The sequence below is a fragment of the Vicia villosa genome, linkage group LG6 (genome assembly GCF_029867415.1).
Source record: "Vicia villosa cultivar HV-30 ecotype Madison, WI linkage group LG6, Vvil1.0, whole genome shotgun sequence".
Classification (NCBI taxonomy): domain Eukaryota; kingdom Viridiplantae; phylum Streptophyta; class Magnoliopsida; order Fabales; family Fabaceae; genus Vicia; species Vicia villosa.
The window spans coordinates 90,423,987-90,431,792 of NC_081185.1; the positions used below are offsets into that span (position 1 = coordinate 90,423,987).

The 7,806-nt window shown below is 32.1% G+C and overlaps 1 long non-coding RNA gene across 5 annotated transcripts; it reads left to right on the forward strand.

Moving 5' to 3' along the window:
* Positions 1–3,452: 3,452 nt before the first annotated feature.
* On the forward strand, positions 3,453–7,601 carry LOC131609298 (uncharacterized). Of its 5 annotated transcripts, XR_009286069.1 has the most exons (7): positions 3,453–3,828; positions 3,940–4,059; positions 4,185–4,614; positions 4,780–5,109; positions 5,232–5,353; positions 5,716–5,806; positions 6,575–7,553. It is a non-coding gene; the product is annotated as an uncharacterized LOC131609298 (long non-coding RNA). The 5 variants fall into 5 exon arrangements; XR_009286066.1 differs by having other exon boundaries at positions 3,940–4,614; positions 6,575–7,319; XR_009286067.1 differs by having other exon boundaries at positions 3,453–4,059; positions 6,575–7,318.
* The last annotated feature ends 205 nt before the right edge of the window (positions 7,602–7,806 follow it).

A 7,806-nucleotide genomic window follows, 5' to 3' on the forward strand; every position in this document is an offset into this window, starting at 1 on the left:
TCGCGTTGTTAGAGATAATACCTTTAAACAAAAGAGAATCCTTAGTTTCTACTTTGCTGATAAAGCATTTCCAACCAAAAGCCTTAACCTTCAAAGGAGCCTCAAGCTTCCAAATATCCACAAAAGCCGAATCAAAATTATTTGCCGGACCTAACGGGACATAAAAACTGCACAAGTAATGATAACAAGATGCTACGGTGTAGATACCATCCGAAAGAAGCTTCCACTTAGCCGAGTCCGCACGAGAAAAGGAAATTTGAACCTCATCGATCAAAAGGCGCAGCCTGTCCCAATCGCCAATGGTGGCAGCAGCATTTCCCTCACCAGACTGCTGCACGGAATTGCCTCTTTCCCTAATAACACTGAAGGTGGCAGCATCATTTCCATCCACTCCCAGCTGCACAGAATTGAATATTGCCGCATCATCTTCAACATTTTCGCCTACCTCAGCGTTGGCAGCATTAATAGTGGAAAAAACAGAGAAAACAGGATCAAGGGAAGAACCCCTTCGGTCTTCCATCACAACAGCGGAAGAGACAGCATTATGAAAAGCACCTGCCCGCAAAACGACATTGGCCGGGATCCCTAAATCTCCCCAATTCCATCCTCCGTCAACCCATCCACCCATGGCACCGATAGAAACTTCTTGAAGCAAAGACATCTTAAAAAGATTCGGAAAAAGATCCTTCAAAATGCCTTCGTTCAACCAATGAGAATACCAAAATGAGATCTTGTGCCCGTCTCCAACCTGAAAAAGAAAATTGTTAGTATAAAAATTCTCCGGTAGTTCCTTCCCCAACGATATGATATCCACCCACCACACCGACCTAGACTTATCCTTCTTAGAATACAAATAATTTCCACCCAATCTAATGTTCACGTCCTCATACCTCGCTTTTAACATTCGATACCATAATTCATTATTAGCACCAAAAATCCTCCAACTCCACTTCAAAAGAAGAGCCTTATTAAAAATTTCCAATCTTCTAAAACCGAGCCCGCCTTTCTCCACTTCAAAAGAAGAGCCTTATTAAAAATATTTCAAAATATAAATTTTTTAAAAATTTATAATTTAAAAATATTTTTTATGAAAATCTATTTGAAATAGCTTCAAAATTAAGTGATTTTTTGAAATTTTGATATCCAAATTGTTTTCCTATAAATAGATGAAATATCTAAAATCACATTTTAAAAATAACTATTCAAACCAGATTTTCATTTGAATCTTTTATAAAAAAATTCTTTGTAAAATTCTTTTACACAAAATTTTGTACTATAAAAATCATTTTTAAAGAAAGGCAAAACAAACGGGCCCTTAATTATGGAATCAGAATGAATTAAAAATAGCACAAGAAATGTGTGATATGATGATTGCCACACTCCTTTACAAAATTCTACACTTTCTGTCACTATATAGCACTTAGGCATATGCCATAATACATTGACATAAAGCAACAACGGGCTACATCAAGCTATCAATTTACATGCTACTAATAGCGAAATTGCTTTTTCTTCCGTTCAAGTGGCAACAATTCACGACTGCATATAAGCTACATATTAATTGGGTCCAATATCATTTGTAGATCTTGCATGTGCTGTACTTGAGGACCATAAGAATGTATTCTTGAAGTTGATTTAAAAGGCAGAGTATTCATTCCATTTATTTATAAAGAATAATTATAACTCTGAGAATAAAACAAAGTCGATATACTAAGCAGGTGCAGGACTATTTTCCACAATAACAAAACATATTCCAGGATGAATAATATTCCAAAAATTGCGAATAATAGTTAAATTTCCTAAAACTAGTAGTTTCATTTAACTTTGATTTTGATTAACTTTTATTTTGTTTATGGCAACTTCAAATCGTTTGAAAGAATTTTTTCTAACATATTTTAGATTGTGGGCAATTTTCTTTAGTCAAGATATATATACTACATTTGGGCCATTGCTTAGTAAGCCAATTTTCCTACCTGTCAATTTGAACTGAGGTGAATTTTTTCAAGAGAATTTGAGAAACTATACATGTTTTCTTGTATTTATTCAGATATAAACACTTCAAATCAGGATTATTTAAAGTTACAAGTTTGCTAGTTTCTATAATAAGCATATCAAAGAATATTCAAAATCAGTATCGATAACTTACATAATTACAGAGCGGTCACTACTAGAAATATACGTATTACCTGCGGAATTTCCTGTGGAAAATATTCCGCAGGTTTACCTACGGAATTTCCTGGGACTTTCTTAAATAAACTAAATATTCCTGCAGATACAGAAATGGCAGAAAATTCCACAGGAATACCTGCGGATTTTTCTGCGATTTATATACTTCAAACAGAAAATGAAACTACAATGCAAAATCCGCAGGTAAATCCGCAGAAAACTTTCCTGCGCATTTTGCTGCGGATACCTATTTTAATAAAACCAAACTATTATACGAAATACGCAGGTAATTCCGCAGGAAAGTTTCCTGCGGATTTTGCTGCAAATTAAACTATTTTCTTAAAGTAATAGTAATTTTTGTCTAAATTTGTTTAAAAATTAATCATTATATTTAATGGTTAATTATTTAATATTTTATAATGTTTTAATGTGAATTGTGTTATTTTTAAATTTTTTCCTCTTAATTTTTTAAAGAAATAAAAGGTATAAAAAATTTGAAAAATAAAATTAATAAAAGGTATAAAAAATTTTGAGAATGGATATCGAAGATTTTTTTATAATAACTAATTTTTTTAAAAAATTACATAAGTAACTCATATTTCAGAAATATTACCTCAATAACCAATGACAACTATGTATCCTGCCAAATATATATATATATATATATATATATATATATATATATATATATATATATATATGAGAAAATTAATTTAAATATTTTTAAAAATAATAGTAGTTTTTTTAAATTAATATATTACTTCGATTTGAGTTAAATGATTATGCACAATATATCATTTAATCATGTCTTATGAAAAATTTAAAAATTACAGTTTGATTTAGCATGATACATGGTCGTAATTGATTGATAATGTAAAATTATTTTATATTATCAATCCTTTTTTCTAAAATTTAAAAGAAAAATGTGATAAAATTTCTATATAGAAATCGAACTTACTCCCTATCTCATATTGGACCAACACTAAAAACATATGTAAGATTAACTATCATTATTTTACTACAAATTAAAACTATAGTTAATTATTACACATATAAACTACCACCTATTTAAACACTTTTATATAATATTGGAATTTTTTTTATAATAGGAATGAAACATACTATGTATCTTATATTTGGCCAAAAAATCTACCATTAGGATAATATCTTAAATTGGAATAAGTTTGTAATAAAAAATTATTATATATTTTCATAACAATTTTATAGAAAGTTTTTCAAAACAATTTTAATCATTTATCTACTAATTCTGTATTTAGTTCTTAAATTTATTTTTGATATTAATAAGAAATTGTGAAAAATTAACGGAGGCTTTCTCCTCCTCTCTCTCTCTCTCTCTGTCTCCACCGTTAGCTTTTTCCTCGGAAACCCTAAGTTATCTTCACTGTTACAGAGCCGCTCGCTGTGACACCAAATCGTCGTTCAAAGGTTCTTACTCTCCAATTCAAGAGCTTCCTATTCAGCCGAAAAATCGGAGGTAGTGAAATTGAAGGCAGTGGCGGCGGAGATGACAGTTTTTCGTTCTCTGATTGGCCGCAAGTATCGTCTCGTGTTGGGTAACGATCGTGATGTACTTCAGATGTCTTCCATAGATCCAGGATCTTCTTCTTCCTCAGCGTTTCCAGATCAACCTCATAATCTCAGGTATTTATGCTCTTCGATCTGTATGATTTCAGTTATTTTGATTCGTTTTTGGTGATCTGAGATTAGATGAATGTGAAAGAATTTCAATGAAGCTGGTGCTGCTTTTGATAGGAAGTGAATTACTGTGTTTTTGCGGAGGGATTGAAGTTGTAGTAGTGATTTGATGTTTTTTCTTTTTTGGATATTCTGAAGACTCTATTTTCTTTAGTGTTTATGAAGGAATTGAAACTAGTAAGTAATCCAATGTTTTTGGTGTGAAGAATGGCTTCTTTTGACTAGTGTTCATGTTGTTTATCAAGGTTCTAAAAATTGCAATAACTGCTTATTGTTAGCTTAATTTTATGCTGGAATTACAGGGGTGGCTTTTGGTTCTGTTTATTACCATTTAAAACCTGATAACAATAGGTCTTGTGGGACACTTTACCGGTTGGTTAGCATTACCATTACAACATACATCTATATATGAACGGATTGGGTTTTGTTGTATGTGTACCCTCCTTGTTGCAGCCTTTACCAGTGTAGTTTATGAACGGTTGGTACTCTTTTTTCCTCCTCTAAATAATAGTCTCATGCTTATTCTCTCCTAAATTGTATATACTTTGAAGTGTTGAAGTTGCAGCTAACTTTTATGCTGAATCATGATATGTTAGTTAGTTGGTTGCAGAGTTTACTGGGATATTCGGCTCTGCTTGATGTTCCAGTTAATGCTTCCTTTAGCTATTGCAGTAGTAGCATTTTTGTATCCCTCCAACTATACTCACTCAAGATATTGGTTTTCATCAATAGGTATGCCTCACACTTTTGTAACACTTGTGCTTAGCGCTTATCCCATTTTTTGTGAAATTTGGTTTTGAAAAACTTTTATGGTTATTCTGTTTCTACATATTTTTGGGAGCAAACTCTAGTCAGTTTTCCCAATACAAACATAAATAGTTGTTGGCTTGGTGACAGATTAGAAGATGTTAAAGATCAGCTTGAAGAGTTGGAGAAAAGAGTTGAAATTTCCGAAGGTGGTAAAATTGTTAACATAACTTCATGAGCTCAGAAATTTCAAGAGGTGTCAGGCTTCGTTTCTTTTGAATTCTGTAGCCAGGAGATTTGGAAAAGGTACAGCTTGGTCTCTGCCACAGTTACAGCAGAACAAAAGTGTCTCGTTCCCAGACGCACTTCGCCTCAGCAATTCCTCTGACCCGTCGAAATATGTTGCGTACGCGCAGCAGCAGAATGATTGTTTTCGTTCTGAGTATTCTTCTCTTGCTAAAGACTGTGATGATCATATTGGTTGGCTGTTACATTTCTCTTCTTCTTTTGGGTCCTTTTCAATTTAAGTATCATATTTTGTTTCAACACTGACTAGACTTTTACAGCAGTGTAGGACTAAAACACATGTTTATCTGTTGTAGATACTCATCATTTGTTAATTGGGAATTCTGGTGGCCAAACTTTCCTATCTTGGTTTACTTCAAGGAAACACAAACAATTCCTGAAGGACAAATTCATTTCTTCACGGAAAAATCCATCAAAGGTAATAGGAACCATCCTGTTCTTATAGGAATTTTGCTAAATTATAATGTAAGTTTGTACTATTTCACATTGAAGATACTGTTTTTTACCTTTTGTTAAATATAACATGAGGCAGATTAATTTGTTCTAAGGAGTTCAAGGTGACAAGAGACTTAAATATCCACTTTTATATAAACTATCAATCTTTTGATTTGAGATTAACTGTCATCTGGCTTTTACTGATGGGTCATCTGTTTATAGGATTGTTAGTGGGAGTATGATTGTTATTGTCATTGGGCCCCCTTTTTGTTTTTTCCTTGTCTGTGAATATTTGGATGGGTCTGCTTGGACTTATGAAATCATGTGTCATTTTTCTCTCTTTAGGCTTTTGTCCATTGCAGAGGAAACTTTAGCAGAGTTTCTTTCAAAGGCTACTGGAACTGCTGTTGAGTGAGTCCAAATGCCTGGAGTGAAGGTAATCTAATCACTCTTGATATTTTTTTTATAATAAGTTAGTTGTTTTATTATTAGCTTGTTTTTTTCTTCGGAATGTGGCAGGCCTAATTTACATCTTTGAATAACCCGACCCTCTAATTCTGATGGATTTCTTCTTTTTTCCTCATGGTTTCATTTCTATTTGAACAGCCATTAAACCCTTTTAAATTTATTTCTACATAATTTATCTAATTTTACATTTTAGTAGAAAGAGAATTTAATAAGTATTAAAAGTATTAATATTCCTGTAAAAAAAAGTATTATTATTATTTGATTTTCTCTCTATGTCGATGCATTACTATAACTATACCTATCTACTTGATTTTTATTTTAATCTTATAAGGACTAAGTTATGTTAAGATTGATCAAAGATAGTGACATGAATAACCTCCTAGACAAGAAGCCTCTTTAGATTACTTATGCAATTTAATGTCTCACAGGTAAATCCTTTTTCCTTTATTTCAAAAAAGTATGTGATTCAAAGTGATTTCTTATAATCTGAAAATTTTGAGACATATATACTGGAGGCCTGACTTGTGCAAAAGTACTTGGTTTCAAGTCAAATAAACTCACTAATTTCCCTATACATGGTTGCATGTGTATTGATTTGCAAAGGAAAAACAGATTTATATTAGTTTAGAAGAAATTAGTATTCACTAGTATTTTGGAGCTTTATTAGTTGTTTTGTTTCATCATTTAAGTGCACTTTGCTATGGTTCCTTCGTCCCCTTATGGTTGGTTGTGGCAGGAAAATTTACAAGGAATGAGCTTAAGGATCAAAGCTAGAATTTTGGGGGGCTACTAGCATAAAGATGAACCTGCCTCTCCCAATTCAGTGCCTAGGCACTAAACTTTTATATTATGGTTATTTTAATGTATAATTTATAATGTTAAAAATTTAATAATTTTTTTTAATTTGAGATAAAATTACTTGCAGATTTAGCTGCGGAATTACCTGCGGAACTTCCTGCCGAAAATATTACCCACGAAGGTTTTAGCTGGGGACATGAAACCGCAGGAAAATCCGCAGGAAATATGTTTCCTGCGGATAATTAGCCGAAATCCGCAGGTAAATCCGCAGGAAAACAGAGTATTTCTAGTAGTGTGTCATGATTAGATATGATATAATACAACATTGTACTTAACTAGATAAATGAAAAAGACACCATGCAAATCACACCACTTTATTCCTGTACTAAAATTTTGGAATAAAAACAAGAGCATTGCCACCCGCAACATGTGTTCTTTTCATTCACTTTATTCCGCAAAATCCTAATAAAAAATGCTTGGAATCTGATGTAAGCATTAATTGGAAAGAAAATTAATAATAAATAAAAGGCTTAAGCTATGGTCATTCTTTGGAGAAATAAAAGGTAGCATATTTGATAAGGTTTATATATATTAGTTAACAGAATACAAAACCTTATTATAGTAAGTGAGATCAGCAACATAAATCAACTTTCGTCATAATTTTTTATTCAGAATCAAGTTTATATGAGTGAATAAATAAAGAAAATATTTTATTTGAAAAGGTTGGATTATGATTATCGTAAAGTACCAAATTATCAAATCCTTACACAATATTTAGACCAACCAACTCCACCATCAAGCAACATTATTACCAGTAGAAATTGCAAACAATGAATTTGACTTCACAGATATTTATTGGTGATAAGAAAGAGATAATCTGCATTCCAAGGCTTAGAGACAATATTGTTTTAAACCTCAGGATCAAGGTTGTCAAGATCGAGATCTTACCTAAGATCGGGAGAGAATAGCAAGATCGTGAAATATAAAATCGTAGTTGAGATCGGAAGATCCTACTCAATTATGTTTTTAAGATCGAGAGGGGGTAACAAGATCACAAAACATAAGATCGCAACAAAAATTGTAAGATTCTAGTAAAGTGAAAAAATAATAGTATATCTTAAAGTATTTTTACATAATATATGTTAGTAGACAAGTGTATTTGTGAGAAAA